We start from the raw sequence: 18,194 nt of genomic DNA on the forward strand, positions 1-18,194 counted from the left end.
TACCAGCTAGCTCCGTAAAACCGGAGCCACTTCGCGCACTGTGCACCTCCGCCGCAGTCCATTCACCGCGGTTTACCTTCCCCGTGAGAAAAGGGCCTGACTCCCAAGCGTCCCATCGATCACTCCCTAGAATCCCAAAAGCCTAGTACTAGCCCCGTAGCATCTTCTCCCAGAAGCAAAAGATTTCTTCCTGCGCAGCAGTAGCACGCACCCCTCTTCTTCCTCTCACGTCCCGTCGAGGCGTCGACCACTCCTGCCTTTCTCCGCACAGCGCAGCCGCTCGCAGCAGCCTTTGACCCGGTGCGGCTCCTTCACACCCCCGGGTTCCTTCCGCTTCCTCCTCGCAAATGCCGCCTGCTCGCTCCGGTGTTGGCGCGTGAGGACGGCCGGGGATAGCTACTAGTGCGATAGCCCCGGTCTCCGGCGACACGCGGGAGATGGATTTGGGCGACGTGGTGCTCTCCTGGTCCGTCCGGGACATCAACGACGACGACCTCTACAGGGCCAAGGTTCGTGCGCCCGTCATCGATCCTAGTTCTGGTGATGTTCTTCGCGAGCGCGCGGTTGCCAGTTTGAGCTTCTTCTTCTTCTTCTTCTTTTTGAATCTGTGCGCACTGCGCAGTCCCCCGAACGGGTGAAGTTGTATGCATGCATACGCGCGCTAGGTTTCCAGCCGTGCTTAAATCGGTGAATCAGTGATTTATCAGTGTCTTCTAGACTCCAGTGCTGGTTACGTACTGGTTGTTGTTGCGAATTTGGTGATTCATGGAATTTCTGAAAATTTACATGTTGCATGTTGGTGCCATTTGTGACGGATTCCGTGATTCGTGATGGTGTCCACTGCTGTTCAAAACAATGACGCACTAGTTTCATTCGTCAAGTGTTGCACTGCTCGCAATCGCCGTAGTATAATCGAGCCTGTCTCATTCCAAATACTGTATATAACGCAATAAATACATGTGTTTTTTTTTTCGAGGATAAATAAATACATGTTTTTTTTGCGGGGAAAATAAATACATGTGGTTAGATTAGAAAGGTATGCTAATGTGAAAGGTATACGTACGCTTGTGGTATTGTATATGTTGGTGTCTTGGTGACACAAATTATAATTTATTTTCTGTGACAAGTTATGTATTGACTTTTTTGCTATTACCTAACATCCTAGGTGATATGAGCAGCTTATGTGTGTTCTGAATTTATCCTTGCTTGATTTTGCAGTATATGAAATTGACCACATAGTGCTGTTCTGCTAGATTAGTTTTTTTTTTCAGAACTTGCCATAATTAGTTGCATGCCATTTCTGTGCTCAAGCAATTATTAAAGAATCTTTTGCTGCCTATAATCATATTTTCGTTTATACCCTTTTTATGTAGGTTGAGACTATTCCCTGCAAATTCAGTTCGCTTGATCACTATCTCCAGTCATATCGTGCGCCACTGATTGAAGAAACAAGGTCGGATCTATGCTCATGCATTGAGCTCATCAATGAAGCGCCCTCGTCGAAAATACTTTCCATGAAGGTAGCAGGAAAATCAGGATTATACTTCATGGATGTGGACTTTTGGGACAATGGTGCTGGCTTTTCTACCGAGGCATATACGGCGAGGAGCGGTGATATATTCATTTTGTCTAGCTCGAAACCTGAATCTGCAGAGGACCTTAACCGCTACGGTGTGACATATTGCTTGGCAATGGTCACTGAGGTTTCTTTGGATGATGAATACCACAAGTGTTTCAGAGTTAAAGTTGCAAAGGATATTGGTTTGGAAGAAGAATTGAGTAAATTGAGACATGCAATATTTCTCAGTAATATCATGACAAGCATACGGATATGGAAAGCACTTTCCTATGACACGCACATGAATAACAATTTCACAGTAATCAAGTCACTGTTAGCCCCAACAAATTTGGTAATATAACCTGGATAGTTGTGATTTAGTTTTACTTGCTTTTCTCTTTACCACCATAAATTGGTCTCTTAACTTTTTGAGCTCCTCTCTGTTGGGTCTTTTGCAGGGTGAAGATGTATGTGGTATCTGCATTGAACAGGATGGGGGCTGTTTGCCTTCCTTGACAGAGCAATTACTTTCGATTAAACTTAATCAATCACAAGTGGATGCCATTGAATCTGTGATGTCAGCTGTACGATGTAGGCATATGAACCTCTTGAAGCTTATATGGGGTCCACCAGGTACTGGAAAGACCAAGACTGTTAGTGCTTTACTATGGGCTTTGGCGTGTATGAAATGCAGAACTCTTACTTGTGCTCCCACTAATGTTGCTGTCGTTGGAGTCTGCACTCGTTTCCTTCAGAACTTGAAGGATTTCAACCAGCACATTGACGAAAATGGTCTACCCTTTTCTCTTGGAGACGTCGTGCTGTTTGGGAACAAGCAGAGAATGGACATCACCGAGGATCTTCAGGAAGTTTTCTTGGATTTTCGTGTGGACGAACTTCTTGAGTGCTTTTCTTCGTTGTCTGGATGGAACTACAGAATAGCTTCAATGGTGTCCTTTTTTGATGACTGTGCTTCACGTTACGATATGCTTCTTGAGGATGCTGGGAATAGTGATCCTGTCAGCTTCCTGGACTTCATAAAAAAGCAGTTTGATGTGGCAGCAGTAGCTCTTAAGAGATGCATAGTGAATTTGTTGGTTCACCTTCCCCGAAGGTGCTTATCTCATGATAGTGTCATAATTATATCTACATTGCTTAATATGCTGGAAAATTTTGGTGGTCTTCTGTGTGACGCACACTTGACTGACGAGGGCTTGAAAAGGGCCCTTGGTTGTTTGTCAACTGAAAACTCCGTTTGTGCACGACCAATATCTTCTATTGAGAAGGAACTGGATGGAGCAAGATCTGCATGCCTTAAATTGCTTAAAGATCTACAACACTCACTCAATTTACCCACTGGAGTAGACAAAAACTGGGTCCAGAGCTACTGCATACGCAATGCTACACTTCATAAAAAAGCAGTTTGATGTGGCAGCAGTAGCTCTTAAGAGATGCATAGTGAATTTGTTGGTTCACCTTCCCCGAAGGTGCTTATCTCATGATAGTGTCATAATTATATCTACATTGCTTAATATGCTGGAAAATTTTGGTGGTCTTCTGTGTGACGCGCACTTGACTGACGAGGGCTTGAAAAGGGCCCTTGGTTGTTTGTCAACTGAAAACTCCGTTTGTGCATGACCAATATCTTCTATTGAGAAGGAACTGGATGGAGCAAGATCTGCATGCCTTAAATTGCTTAAAGATCTACAACACTCACTCAATTTACCCACTGGAGTAGACAAAAACTGGGTCCAGAGCTACTGCATACGCAATGCTACACTTCTTTTTTGTACTACCTCCAGCTCTTATCGGTTGCATCACATGAAGATTGCACCCCTCGACGTCTTAATCGTTGACGAGGCTGCTCAAGTGCGGGAGTGCGAGTTGGTGATCCCACTACGTTTGCATTGGTTGAAGCATGTTGTTTTGGTAGGAGATGACTGTCAGCTGAGTGCAATGGTTAAAAGCAAAGTAAGTTTTGCCTTACCCTCTTTATACTGTATGGTGTCATACTGTCATTCCATAGTCATCAGTTCAGTTATCTACACCATCAACTTCTGATAATAAAATGGTGCTTTTTTTGCTATTGGCGTATCTGTCTGCAGCACTAGTGATCATGCACGTTTTGTCTAACATAAAATAATAAAAACTATTTTACCGTACAATGTTTTTTATATTGTAAATTCAGTGAAGATTTAGACTATAAACATCAAAATTGACCAAATATAGAAATATGTGCATCAGATAAGTCGGATGGATAACATGGTCCATACAACTGTTCAAATGGCTAAAAAAGAAGCTGGATTTGGTACAGGTCTTTTTGGGATATTTGGTATTTCTTTTTGGGAGATTGGTTCATGATAATCTTAGTTCTTGCCTTTCATTTGCGAAAAAGCTAGATCTGTTCATGATAATCGTAGTTCTTACCTTTCACTGTTTATCTTTAGGTATGCAAAGAAGCTGGCTTTGGTACAAGTCTTTTTGGGAGATTGGTTACACTGAAATTCGGTAAACATTTGCTGAATATACAGTATCGGATGAATCCTTGTATTAGCCTGTTTCCAAATGCTCAGTTTTATGAGAGGAAGATTTTAGATGGTACAAATGTCCTGTCTCCTAGCTATAACAAGGATTATAGAGGCCTCCCATTTGGCAGCTACACTCTTATAAATGTCACTGATGGAAGGGAAGACAAAGAGGGCACAGGAAACAGCCGACGAAACATGGTTGAAGTTGCTGTTGTTCTGCACCTCATCCAAACCATCTTTAAATGTATGTCTAAGCTGAACCCTCTTTTCTTCCAATATATCCTGCCTCAATATCCTTGGTAGTTATTAAATTGTTTCTGTATCAAGTGACTTTGCTGATACAACATGGCATCTTAAGAAGCTTATAGGGTCTTCCTTGTATTACATGTTGCATAACCTTCGTTGATGGAAAGGTGATCATTGCAATACTTTATGTTCAACAATCCAGTTTGTTACCAATGTATATCTTCTGATTTTTTAACTCTATTAAAGTTGTTGGCCACTGCATAGCTCTATTAAAGTTGTTGGCCACTACATGTACTCACTTTTCGACATTTGTTTTTACCTTCGGAGCTGAAAAGTAATGTTATGTCAATTGTAAGATGATACAGAATCAACTTAAGTTTGCTAAAGAAAATTCACTTGCTAGCCTTGTGCAAAATCGACCCCAAATTATCAGTACAGTCTTAACAGTTTAGTTTTTTCTGCAGGTTGGAAAAGTACAGGCAAAGCGCTTAGCGTCGGTGTGGTCTCTCCATATAGTTCTCAAGTTGATGCAATTAATGTTAGACTTGGCAAAAAATACGACACATGTGATGGCTTTCATGTGCGCGTCAAGTCCATTGATGGTTTTCAAGGAGAAGAGGATGACATAATAATACTATCAACGGTTAGATCCAATGGGAATGGAGTTGTTGGGTTTCTTGCTGATAACCAAAGAACAAATGTTGCTCTTACCAGGGCAAAGTAAGCTTTTTTTTTCAGGACTTTGTTTTGGTACTTTCGAAGTATGTCATATTGATAATATAGTTCATGTAATCGATGATTTATTTGATGCAGGCACTGTCTTTGGATTGTTGGTAATGCTCATACACTGTATAAAAGTGGAACTGTCTGGGCAGACCTTGTTTCTGATGCTCAAAGACGTAAATGTGTTTTCAATGCCACTAATGACGCGGCCTTATGTAAGTTGGTTTTGCAAGTAAAGAAAGAGCTTGATGAGCTTGAGGATCTTCTTAATGCTGATTCAGCTGTTTTCAGCAATACCAGATGGAAGGTAAGTAACACAGTGATGTTTAGTCAGCTTGACTTTGCCCATACTTTCATGTGCTCCTTCTATGTGTGCCATTCTTTTCCTCCTTATCTTTTCGTTAGTAGTTTAGGTTGTAGCTTTTTCCTCCGTTCGTTGGCTTGGCTTCACTTTGGCTGGCTGCCAATTTTGCGCCATTTTGTAGCATGTTTGGACGCATCCTCGAGAAAAAAAATTAAATTGGTCCTGTTATGTGCATTTAGTGTACTGGAATTCAAACCACATGTATTGATATTAGTCTGATAAGAGACTCATACTTGTTGTCAGGGAGTACTGGGTTTATTGAATGTACTGTTCCTTTATAATATGTGTTTTTTTTTTTGGTATGGTCATGAACAATGTGTCTACTTGTTGGAATCATCCATGTGGTTTGCTTGTCTCTGTAATGCTGTTTGTAATTAAGATTTGCAGGGACGTGATACTTTCCACTATGGTATGTCTAGATTGCAGACCATCTTGTGAATCTCCTTACTTTCTCTTTAAAGAACATACTTGTTGATATATTCTTGAATTCGTTCTTACTCAGCCTCTATTTTTGTGTACCTGTTGATATATTCTTGAACTCGTTCTTTCTCTGACTCTATTTTATGTATTGGTAAATTTAACAGGTCATTGTTAGCGACGAGTTTAGAAAGTCTTTCACCAAGCTAAAATCATCACAACTCAGGAGGGAAGTACTCCAAAAGCTTATCAAACTTGGTGATGGTTGGAGGACAACAGTTAGGAACTTAGATATACCTGGTGTTTCCCATCTTGCAAAAGTATACAAGATCAGGGACCTTTGTCTTATTTGGAGTACTGATGTGGAGAAAAATGAAGGCAGGTATATCCAGATGATACGAATTTGGGACCTACTGTCACAACAGCATGTCGCTAGAACCATTCAACGTCTCGAGAACCTTTTTTCGATGTACACAGATGATTACATGGATCACTGCAGAAGAGTGCAGACACTCGGGTATGCATTGTTCATTGTTATTGTGCTATTCTTTGTTACTAGGATTCTTTTACCTTTGATGCTTGAAAATGAACTGTTTGTAGAAGTTCATGCTTATGAATGGGCTGCTTTAGACATTCTTCTTATTCTCTGCCTCCTTTTTTGGTGGATTACAGGAAACTGGAGGTTCCTATTATTTGGGATGTTGAGCATGATATTATTCGCTATAAGAAGGATTGCAGAGTTGATGCCCAGGAAGAGCTTGATTTAGTAGATACGTCATATACTATGGAAAATTCGAAAGTTCGTGAAAGTTTTTTGCTGATGAAATTCTACTCTTTATCATCTGGAGTGGCAAAACATTTGCTGACAGCTGTGGATGGTTCTGAAATTGATATCCCCTTTGAACTGACTGATGAAGAGAAGATGATAATCCAATTCCCGCTCACTAGTTTTATACTTGGGAGGTCAGGCACTGGAAAAACCACTGTATTGACAATGAAACTGATTCAAAAAGAGCAGCACTCATTGATTGCATCCCAAGGCCTAAATTTGGATGGAGCTGATTTATCTGGGGTGGATGATAAAAATATTATGCCACTGAAGGACATAGGAGAAATTTTTGTGAAACAAGTGTTTATAACTGTAAGCCCAAAGTTGTGTTCAGCCATAAAAAATCACATTTCCGGACTCAAAAAGTAAGTTGGTTGAACTAGCGCCTTATCTAGAAGTTTACATGTGCTTAACATTTTCGAAAATGTTTGTAAATATATTTAAAGTGGACAGGAATATGTGTGCAACTTGGTTCAAGATAAATTCAAACTGTACTCACTCCGTTTTATTGTATTTATGACAATTTTTTATTTGTGAGGGTACCTACTTATAACTTCAAACTCTTTAGATTCTTCCTTTGTTATGCCCTTTCGAAGCGGTTTTATACATCTGAATTACATTTTCTCTTTATGTACTTTAATAATTATAGAAAAAACACTATACCTGTGGGGACTAGCCCTTGTGGTGGCTTGCACTCACATGAATACCCAACTCAGGAACTCCCCGTTTTTTGTTGTTGAAGTTTACACTCTTCGAATAATATTCACTTTGATTATTTTATGAGTTATATCAACCATATTCCTCATATTAGTTGTAAGTTATCTCAATCTTTTTTATAGGTTTGGCTCCGGTGATGTGTCTGATCAGCCTAGCATTCTTCATATGCACGACATCTTTGATGACCAGGAAGAGTTTACAGAAATACCTGACAATTTTAGCAATCTGCCTCAGGAGCACTATCCTCTTACTATAACATATCGAAAGTTCTTGATGATGCTTGATGGAACATTCCGGATATCATTTTTTGATGTGTTTTATGGTGAACTTAAGTCTAGCATTGATAGACGGCATTCAAACTCCCGAGCGCTGCAAACTTTTATTGAATCGAAGGAAGTTACCTATGAGAAATTTGCTGCTTCCTATTGGCCTCGTTTTAATGCAGACCTGACGAAGAATCTTGACGCATCCACTGTCTTCACTGAAATAATTTCTCATATAAAGGGTAGGTATCAAGCAAGCAACCCATATATTGGCAAGCTTGGGAGACAAGATTATGTGATGCTCTCAGACAAAAGATTTTCATCTCTGAACAGTGAGAAGAGAGATAGGATTTATAATATTTTCAATACTTATGAGAGTATGAAATCCACTGCCAGAGAGTTTGATTTATCAGATTTTGTCAACAGTCTTCACATCAGTCTTGTATCAGAGGGCTACAGTGGAGATCTGGTGGATTTTGTATACATAGATGAGGTGCAGGATCTAACCATGACACAGATTGCACTTCTTAAGTATGTCTGCAGGAACTTCAAGGAAGGCTTCCTTTTTGCTGGTGACACTGCACAGACTATAGCAAGGGGTATCGATTTCAGGTTTGAAGATATCCGTTCACTTTTTTATACTGCATTTCTCTCCGAAAATGAGGCGTTTAATCAAGGAGTTCAACATGGGAAACAAGTCCAACTCTCTGATATGTTCCAACTTACTCAAAATTTCCGCACACATTGCGGCATCCTTGACATGGCAAAAAGTATCATGAGCCTTCTCTACTTCTTTTTCCCATCAAGTGTTGACAAGCTTAATCCAGAGACTGGACTAGTATATGGAGAAGCTCCCGTGCTGCTGGAGTCTGGTAATGATGAAAGTGCAATTATGACTATATTTGGAGAAATCAAAAGTAAGCATGGTAACACGCAAGGGTTTGGTGCTGAGCAAGTCATATTAGTTCGGGATGATGGTACCAAAAAACAAATTGTTGACCTTGTTGGCAAACAGGCTCTTGTTTTGACTATTGTTGAATGCAAGGGCCTTGAGTTCCAGGTATGAGCATCTAAATTCACTTTCATCTGTGTTCATTTTGCAAAAAAAATTATTAGTAAAGTGCTATGTTTTAACCTTTTAAGATTTTGTGTGTTCTTACTGACTTTGAAGACATGGTGTAGGATGTGCTGCTGTACAACTTTTTTGGCTCATCGCCTTTGAGGAACAAATGGAGAGTGCTGTACAGCTACATGAAAGATAAAGATATTATAGCACAGTCTGAGGAGATCTCTCATCCGGATTTCGACAGAAGCAAGCATCATCTTCTCTGCTCAGAGCTGAAGCAACTCTATGTTGCAATCACACGCACGAGACAAAGACTGTGGATATGTGAGAATACAGATGATTATTGTCGACCAATGTTTGACTATTGGAAAAAGTTGCGTCTTGTAGAGGTTAGATTACTTGATCCTTCCCTAATTCAAGCAATGCAGACAGGAAGCAGTGCTGATGATTGGAGACTACGGGGAACCAAGGTCAGTGATCTTGATATCTGTGGAAAGCCAGTTTACCTTGCCATGCACTGTATGTTTGGACCTTTTTTATTTTCATGAAATTCATGGGCCTTTTTTGTTTGACAATTGGTCTATGCACATAAATTCTGTTTAGAGGTGTTATTGTGCCTACGCACTTTCAATTTTACTGTACTTCTCTTTTGAGGTTGTTATTCAATATCAGAAGTGCTCGTTTTTCTTGTAGTTATTCAACGAGGGGCAATTTGAAATGGCTACGATGTGTTTTGAAAAGGCTGGTGATGCATACAGAGAGAAGTGGGCAAGAGCTGCCGGACTTGTAGCAATTGCTGAACGTGCCACGTCCTCAAATTTGGAGAATGGCAAGGCTCCAATGCAGAAAGCATCAGAAATCTATGAGTCCATAGGCATGCATGAGAAAGCTGCTACATGTTATATCAAATTAGGCGACTACAAAAAAGCAGGTCCGCTGACTCTACATAAGTTTCAAGCTGTATCCATTACTTCTGGGATTTATCATTCCATAACGTTTTTAATACAAGTTTTTCCTAAAGAGTTACCGTACAAGTGAACACCTTTATTTTGTAAAACATTTATGCTGTATCCATTATTTCTGCGATTTATCATTCCATAACGTTTTTAATATAAGTTGTTCCTAAAGAGTTACCGTACAAGTAAACACCTTAATTTTTATAAACATTTATGCATAGTTTTTAGCTTTCATATGCACTCTACGCTACTCTATCTGACTAAACATTATTTTCCTTTCACTTCCCTAGGTATGCTCTATGTGCAAAAATGTGGTGCTTCCAGGCTTGAGGATGCTGGTGATTGTTTTTCCATGACTGAGTGCTGGTTAGAGGCAGCTAAAGTGTTCTTCAAAGCTAAATGTTACACCAAGTGTTTATCAATGTGCTCGAAAGGAAAACTATTCGATCTTGGCTTGCAGTTCCTGCAACAGTTGAAGGAGGAACATTTGCTTGAGAATTCAAAATCCTTGGAGGTTTCTGCTATTAGAAAGACTTATCTTGAAAGTTGTGCTCAGCATTATTCCGAGCACGGCGACATAAAGCATATGATGCCTTTTGTTAGGGCTTTCAGTTCTATGGATCATGTACGGGCATTCTTGAAGTCTAAGAATCTTCTTGAAGAACTGTTTAGCTTAGAGGTGGATAGGGGTAATTTCCTCGAAGCTGCCGGAATAGCAAAGCAAAAAGGACATATCATACGGGAGGTAGACATGCTCGAGAAGGCAGATCAGACTGAGGATGCAACGCGGCTTCTCCTCCTCCATATCATTGCAGATTCCTTTTGGTCTTCAAATCGTAGAGGGTGGCCTCCCAAAAGATATCCAGAGAAGGAACAGTTGCTTGCAAGAACCAAAGAGATGGCGAAAAAGGTCTCTGAGTGCTTCTACTGCTTTGTTTGCCTGCAAGCTGATGCACTGTCAGATATGAACAAGTCTCTTCCCAGTTTAAATTGCACTTTTCTTGAAGGCAGAAAATGTGGAAACTTGTTCGCTGAATTTATTGCTTCCCGTTCGATTCTTCATGCTCATCTTCAGTCTCAAGTCTCTGGATACAATTTGGAATTAGGGCCAGGATCTGAAGATGAAAGTAGCTGTAATGATATGGTGGCTCGTAACCAGATATCACCCGAAACCCTAGCGTATGCCTGGAATAACTGGAAGTCAACCATAATGAAAGTACTATCTCATCTTCGCCACCCTGATGGTCCAGAATTAAATGAGTATGAAGATCTTTACGCTAAGTACTTTGGGTTGAGGAAAGATGGTGAAGATGTCCGATATGTTGTGCTAAACATGAACTCAAGTTGGCTCTCTAACGCAGGCAGAAATTCTTTGCAGCAAGATGGCAACCGATGTTGGCTGGATGTCCTTCAGTATCGTTCATGTGCCCAGTCTTTCTTGATGAATGAGTTGTCTTCTGTTGGCTTCGGTGTACTTAAGAAGCTCTGGAGTCCATTGCTAAAATTTCTCCAAATGCAGCATCTTCATATGCCCTGGTGAGAACCATCCTTATTGTAAAGGAGATAGCTAACTTTCTGGAAGAACCAGAGTTCAGTATGCCGAAAAGTACAATGAAGTTAAGAAGCTTCTCTGTTCTCTGGGAGCGTCGCTTCTTCGAGTTAATTTTTCTTTTCTGGAGAGATGGGGCAAGGAGGAGCCTCTTGCATATACTTGACTCACCAGCTTCATATGGTTTAATTTCTGATTACATAGGTGCAAATCTTCGACCAACAAATAGAAAACTGACTCATGGATATCTTGGGAGGACAGCCATACTTCTGCTCCATGCAGCACGATTGGATGATGCACTAATTTCAAGGCTGCTACAGTACCTAGGCAATGATTCTGAGTGGGCAAATTTTTATGGATCTTTGAAGAGTTTTCTTGATACTGGTGTTGATACCTCTTTGATCTCGAACTTCAGGCTTGCTCTTGACTTTACCTTCAATGGTGTGATATGGAGGGAGGAACTGGACTACATATCCCCAATATGCTATGTGGGTCTGATGGAGTGCCTTGGTTTTTTGTCTTCAGCACACCTGCTACAGAAAGGTTGTGGTGTGTACTGCACGAAATCTCAGTTGGTCAATATGCTGGAGTGCCGCACCAGCAAGGTTTACCTTGAAACCTGCCTGGCATCTACTTCAAGACCAGATTACGATATTTTACAGACGATATTCGAATCAGGCCGTTTCATATTTCAGACAATTATGAATATCTTGACAGATAAGAAAATGCTTCTGGAGTGGGTCCGGAGGACTTCAACTCCTAGTAGTTCATACACTGAAGTCCTCCTGAGACTAGTGGTCATACTTTATCCACTGATCCTAACTCATGACGTGGGGATTTCCTATTATAAGATCACAAATACTCTTCTGGACTGTAGAGTCTTCGAGGATTTACCTCGGGAGTTCTCTCAGAAGATCTTACGTGCTTTGCAAATGAGGCCTCGTGCACCAAGCAACTTAATAAGAGTGGTTCCTGACGCACTTGCTGCAATAGGAGATCGTATGGTCGTTATGGGTTCGTCCAAAGGCCCAGCAATCTGTGAGAACATAAATGTTGTTATGATTAGCAAGGAGGATTTGTATGATGTTCCGAAGATAATGGCTATTCTTTGCCCTGAAGAGGGAAGTTCTGTAAAGCAAGAGGCTGCACTGCCAGAAAAATCGGATGGTAACAAACTGTGTAATGTTGCTGGAAACGTTCCTAAGGCTGTACATGATACCAAGGTGGAGAGCACTGGAGAGATGGATTTAAGTGGTGAGACTACTGCCTTCTGGGAGATGGTTGAGACTTTTCAGGTCAACAAGGAAGGTCAGGTGAGTTTCGTATGTTACAATGCTTGTTTTGTAATTTTTCACTTTGTCCCATTGCTTCGCAGCTGCCAACTTATTCTGAAAGCTATTTTTTCTGCAGAAAGATGCAAGGTCTATTATTCAGTTCCTTAGGAGCGCCATTCCATGGCTGACTGATGCACTACTGCAAGAAGAGGTCAGGCACATCTGCAGCGAATTCGAAGAACGTTCTGCCAGGTAGGAAAATCTTAAATCAGGGCCAACTCTAAATATCTTAATGGTGGTACACATGCCGTATTGCACTTGATAGACCGGTATGAGTGACTTCTTGTGAGACATGACTAGGCGATCCTGATTTTTTGTGAAAAATTGCCATTTGCGCAGGACGGAGAAGACAGCTTGTCAGACTGTGGAGGATCTGTACTCAATGTGGCAAGATGGCGAGAGCAAACTGCAGACGGTCATCAGCTTCCTGCGTTCCGCAAGGGCGTCCGCGAAAGAAGATGGCAGAAGGAATGAAGCCGCAGCCGCCATCCAGCCGCAGACTGACGGGGCAGACGGACAGGCCGGATGTTCGGGCAAGGAGGCGGAATCGGTGAAGGAAGAAGCGGTCACACAAAAGGGCGCTCAGAAGAAGAACAAGAAGAAACCTAGGAAATCCAAAGGCCGTGGCAAGAAGTGAGCCACTGTAGGCTGTAGCTGGTGCCCATAGGCCATAGTGCAGTTTCCCACCCTGCAAACCGTTGCCTGCATTGGAGACACTTTTGTTTCGTACCCACTGTAAAACCAACTACTGTTTTGGTTGGAATTATGCTGCGTTGGTGCTACTGGCTGTGCATTTTGGCTTTTCTGGGAAGGATGAGATGGTTCTGACTTGACCTCAAAAAAGATGGTTCTGACTTTTTTGAGAATAAAACTGGGTGGATCGCCATCCCAAAAGAAGATCAACATGAAAATCATACGCATATTTTGCAAGATGGTTCTGATTTGACTTACTAGGTTGGTAGGTGTTTCTCCTTTCTTGCTCCAGCCTTCGTGATCACCTGATATGTCCAATCTCCAATGAGCCGGCATACCTGGACCCTCCGTCACGTGTCGGCATCTGGCTCGGGATCGAGCAACGACTCGTCCTGGAGTCGTCCCTCCCCGGAGCCGGCATACCTGGACCCACTGTCACGTCTCGGCATCTGGCTCGGGATCGAGCAACGACTCGTCCTGGAGTCGTCCCTCCCCGGAGCCGCCATGGAGAAGGGAGAGACGAGAGAAAGTAGGCGTCATGGTCGTTGGGAATGGGGGCGGCACCGTATGAGCCAATGTTAGTGGCGGCGACTCACGGCATGGGTGTCTAACGGGTTTGGCAATGTCTATGTTTTGGGCGGCAGCGGCGGCAATAACTGAGGTGAATAGGGAAGAGGTGATTCCCTTGACGTCATCGGCTACGGCGGAGATAGCCGGAGACGCAGATCGAGGTGGCGGCGGTCTTCTGTTTTGCAGCGGCAGCGGAGAGAGATGGTGAAGGGGGCGGGTCAGAGTCGGCCTGGAGATGAAATTTCTGTCCCTGTAAACATTTTTTTCACAATCAATACCATGATATATTTATAGTAACAAATTGTACATTGTAGAGATACATGAGCTGACTTATAGTACCTTCTTTGAACTTCTATAAAAGATTGTACATTGTAGAGATACATGAGCTGACTTATAGTACCTTCTTTGAACTTCTATCTTCTTCTTCCCTGCAAAAAAATAAAAAAAAAATCTTGGGCATATTAGATCTGATTAAAAAAAACATACTACCTTTATTAATCGAAAAGCGACACGTGCAAACGCTCTTTTTCTTACTCTGATCGTATGCTGCCCACCAGAGATTGAAAATTGCATTGAACCAACAACAAAGAAAAGCGACACTCAGTGGGAGCCTCTCCCATTGTCATCAAGCTTCAATAAAAAAGAAAAAACGGCACGTGCAAACACTCTTGCCATACTAGGCTTTGAAGACCGCAATAGTCACTCTCCCCTTGAGATGAAATCTATAAACCGTTGAAGGTACATCGGTTGGAGCATCACCCCCACGCAGAACAAACTTGCAATCCATCACCACCAGTTCAGAGGGTTTAAGAAATCATGCCAGGCCACGGAACAACACAAAAAAAGATGTTGAAGTCGCCACACCAAAAGCCAGCCAATAACTCTCCTTGAAAACCCACGAATCCTACTTGGGCTCCTGCCCTTGGCCGTGCCCCCCCTCCATATTTGCTTTCGAGAGAAAGGAAAAGGGGGGAGAGAAAGGAAGGGGGAGGTCGAATCCCCCCTTTCCTTTCCTCCCCTAGGCCGGCTGCCATAGGAGGGGCGTGCCAACCCCTTATGGGCTGGTGTGCTCCCCTCTTTTGGCCCATATGGCCCATATACTTCCCGGGGTTGCCCGAAACCCCTTCTGGTGATCCGATAACTACCCGGTGCACTCCAAAACTCTTCCGGTGTCTGAATATCTGATGTTTGCTTGAACTACGTTGGTATTTCCCCAAAGAGGAAGGGATGATGCAGCACAACAACGGTAGGTATTTCCCTCAGTGATGGGACCAAGGTTATCGAACCAGTAGGAGAACCACGCAACACCACGTAAACAACTCCTGCACACAAAGAACAAATACTTGCAACCCGACGTAAGAGAGGGGTTGTCAATCCCTCACAAGGAAAAAGATAGGCAAAATTGTAGTAGATTGGATAAATAGATCTCGTGGGAATGCGAGATAAAATAAATAACTAAAAATTGCAGCAATGTATTTTTATATTTTTTGATTAATAGATCTAAAAAGAAAAGAAAATAAAAATAGATCTCGAAGGCAAATATGATTAAGAAGAGACCTGGGGCCATATATTTCACTAGTCGCTTCTCTCAAGAAAAATGGCATACGATGGGTAAACAAATTACTGTTGGGCAATTGATAGAACTTCAAATAATCATGACGATATCCAGTCAATGATCATTATATAGGCATCACGTCCAAGATTTGTAGACCGACTCCTGCCTGCATCTACTACTATTACTCCACACATCGACCGCTATCCAGCATGCATCTAGTGTATTAAGTTCATGGAGAAACAGAGTAATGCAATAAGAACGATGACATGATGTAGACAAGATCTATTTATGTAGAAATAGACCCCATCTTGTTATCCTTAATGGCAACAATACATATGTGCCGGTTCCCCTTCTGTCACTGGGATCAAGCACCGTAAGATCGAACCCATCACAAAGCACTTCTTTCCATGGCAAGAAAAATTGATCTAGTTGGCCTAACTAAACCAAAGATTCGAAGAAGAAATACGACACTATAAGTAATCATGCATATAAGAGATCAAAAGACTCAAATAACTTTCATGGATAAAAACATAGATTTGATCATAAACTCAAAGTTCATCGGATCCCAACAAACACACCGCAAAAAGAGTTACATCAAATAGATCTCCAAGAGACCATTGTATTGAGAATCAAGAGAGAGAGAGAGGGAAAGCCATTTAGCTACTAACTACAGACCCGTAGGTCTACAATGGACTACTCACGCATCATCGGAGAGGCACCAATGAGGATGATGAACCCCTCCATGATGGTGTCTAGATTGGATCTAGTGGTTCTGGAACTTGCGGCGGCTGGAATTGATTTTCCTCGACCCCCTAGGGTTTCTGGAATATTGGGGTATTTATAGAGCAAAGAGGCGGTGCGGGAGGCCACCGAGGTGGGCACAACCCATCAGGGTGCGCCTGGGCCTCTAGGTGCGCCCAGGTGTCTTGTGCTCACCTCGGGCCCCCTCTTCGATACTTCTTTGGCCCACCGGATGTCTTTTGGTCCAAAAAATCCACAATTTTTTTTGCTGTGTTTGGACTCCGTTTGATATTGATTTCCTGCGATGTAAAAAACAAGCAGAAAACAACAACTGGCACTTGGCACTATGTCAATAGGTTAGTCCCAAAAAATGATATAAAGTTGCTATAAAATGATTGTAAAACATCCAAGAATGATAATATAACAGCATAGAATAATAAAAATATATAGATACCTTGGAGACGTATCAGCATCCCCAAGCTTAATCCCTGCTCGTCCTTGAGTAGATAAATGATAAAAACAAAAATTTTGATGTGGAATGATGCCTAACATGTTCATCACATATTATTTTCTTTGTAGCATGGACATTTGGACTTTTATATGGTTCAAATCAATAGTCTAGTTTTGACATGAAGACTTTAATACTCAAGCATATCAACAAGCAACCATGTATTTCAAAATATCAACACTAAAGCAAGTTATCCCTAGCCCATTATGCTCAATCATTGATCCATTCATGAGACACACTCGCATATTAGCTACACCCAATGCTCAAGTACGATCACAGTGCCCCTCAGTTGGTGCTTTATAAGAGAAGATGGAGACTCAAGTAAAATAAAAATTGCATAAAGTAAAAGAAAGGCCCTTCGTAGATGGAAGTAGGGATTTATAGAGGTGCCAGAGCTCAAAGCAAAAAAAAATAGAGATAAAACATTTTGGGTGGCATGCTTTTCCTATCAACGAAAACGATTGAGTAGTTTGATGACCCACAAGTATAGGGGATCAATCATAGTCTCGATAAGTAAGAGTGTCAAACCCAACGAGGAGCAGAAGGAAATGACAAGCGGTTTTCAGCAAGGTAATGTCTGCAAGCACTGAAATTATAAGTAACGAGTAGTTTGAGAGCAAGATAATTTGCAACGAGCTAGTAACGGTAATGGTAACAAAGTGCAGCAAGGTAGGCAAAGGGCAGGCCAAAACGGTCTCTTATGGTAAGCAAAGTGTTCTTGAGGGTACATGAATTTCATCTAGTCACTTTCATCATGTTGGTTTGATTTGTGTTCGCTACTTTGATAGTTTAATATGTGGGTGGACTGGTGCTTAGGTGATGTTCTTACTTGAAAAAACCTCCTACTTATGATTAACCCCCTCACAAGCATCCGCAACTACGAGAAAAGTATTAAGAATAAATTCTAACCACAGCATTAAACTTTTGGGGTCCAAATCAGCCACTTACGGAATAACGCATAAACTAGGGTTTAAGCTTCAGTCACTCTCGCAACCCATCATCTAATAACTACTCCACAATGCATTCCCTTAGGCCCAAGTGTGGTGAAGTGCCATGTAGTTGACGTTCACATGACACCAGTAAGGGAATCACAACATACATACTATCAAAATATCGAACACATATAAAATTCACATGATTACTTGCAACAAGATTTCTCCCGTGACCTCAAGAACAAAAGTAACTACTCACAAATGATAATAATGCTCAAGATCAGAGGGGAATTAAATAGCATAATGGATCTGAACATATAATCTTACACCAAATAAACCATATAGTAATCAACTACAAGATGTAATCAACACTACTAGTCACCCACAGGCACCAATCTATAGTTTTGGTACAAAGATTTAACACAAGAGATGAACTAGGGTTTGAGAGGAGATGGTACTGTTGAATATGTTGATGGAGATTGCCCTCCCCAAGATGGGAGAGTTGTTGGTGATGATGATGACGATTATTTCCCCCTCCGGGAGGGAAGTTCCCCCCGCGGAATCGCTCCGCCAGAGGGCAAAAGTGCTCCTACCCAATTTCCGCCTCAAGATGGCAGCGCTTCTTCCCGGAAGTCCTCCCCTTAT

General features: G+C 41.7%; 1 pseudogene; it reads left to right on the forward strand.

Moving 5' to 3' along the window:
* Positions 1-214: 214 nt before the first annotated feature.
* LOC123046550 (uncharacterized) lies at positions 215-13,459 on the forward strand (annotated as a pseudogene).
* The last annotated feature ends 4,735 nt before the right edge of the window (positions 13,460-18,194 follow it).

Source organism: Triticum aestivum, chromosome 2B (assembly GCF_018294505.1).
Source record: "Triticum aestivum cultivar Chinese Spring chromosome 2B, IWGSC CS RefSeq v2.1, whole genome shotgun sequence".
Classification (NCBI taxonomy): domain Eukaryota; kingdom Viridiplantae; phylum Streptophyta; class Magnoliopsida; order Poales; family Poaceae; genus Triticum; species Triticum aestivum.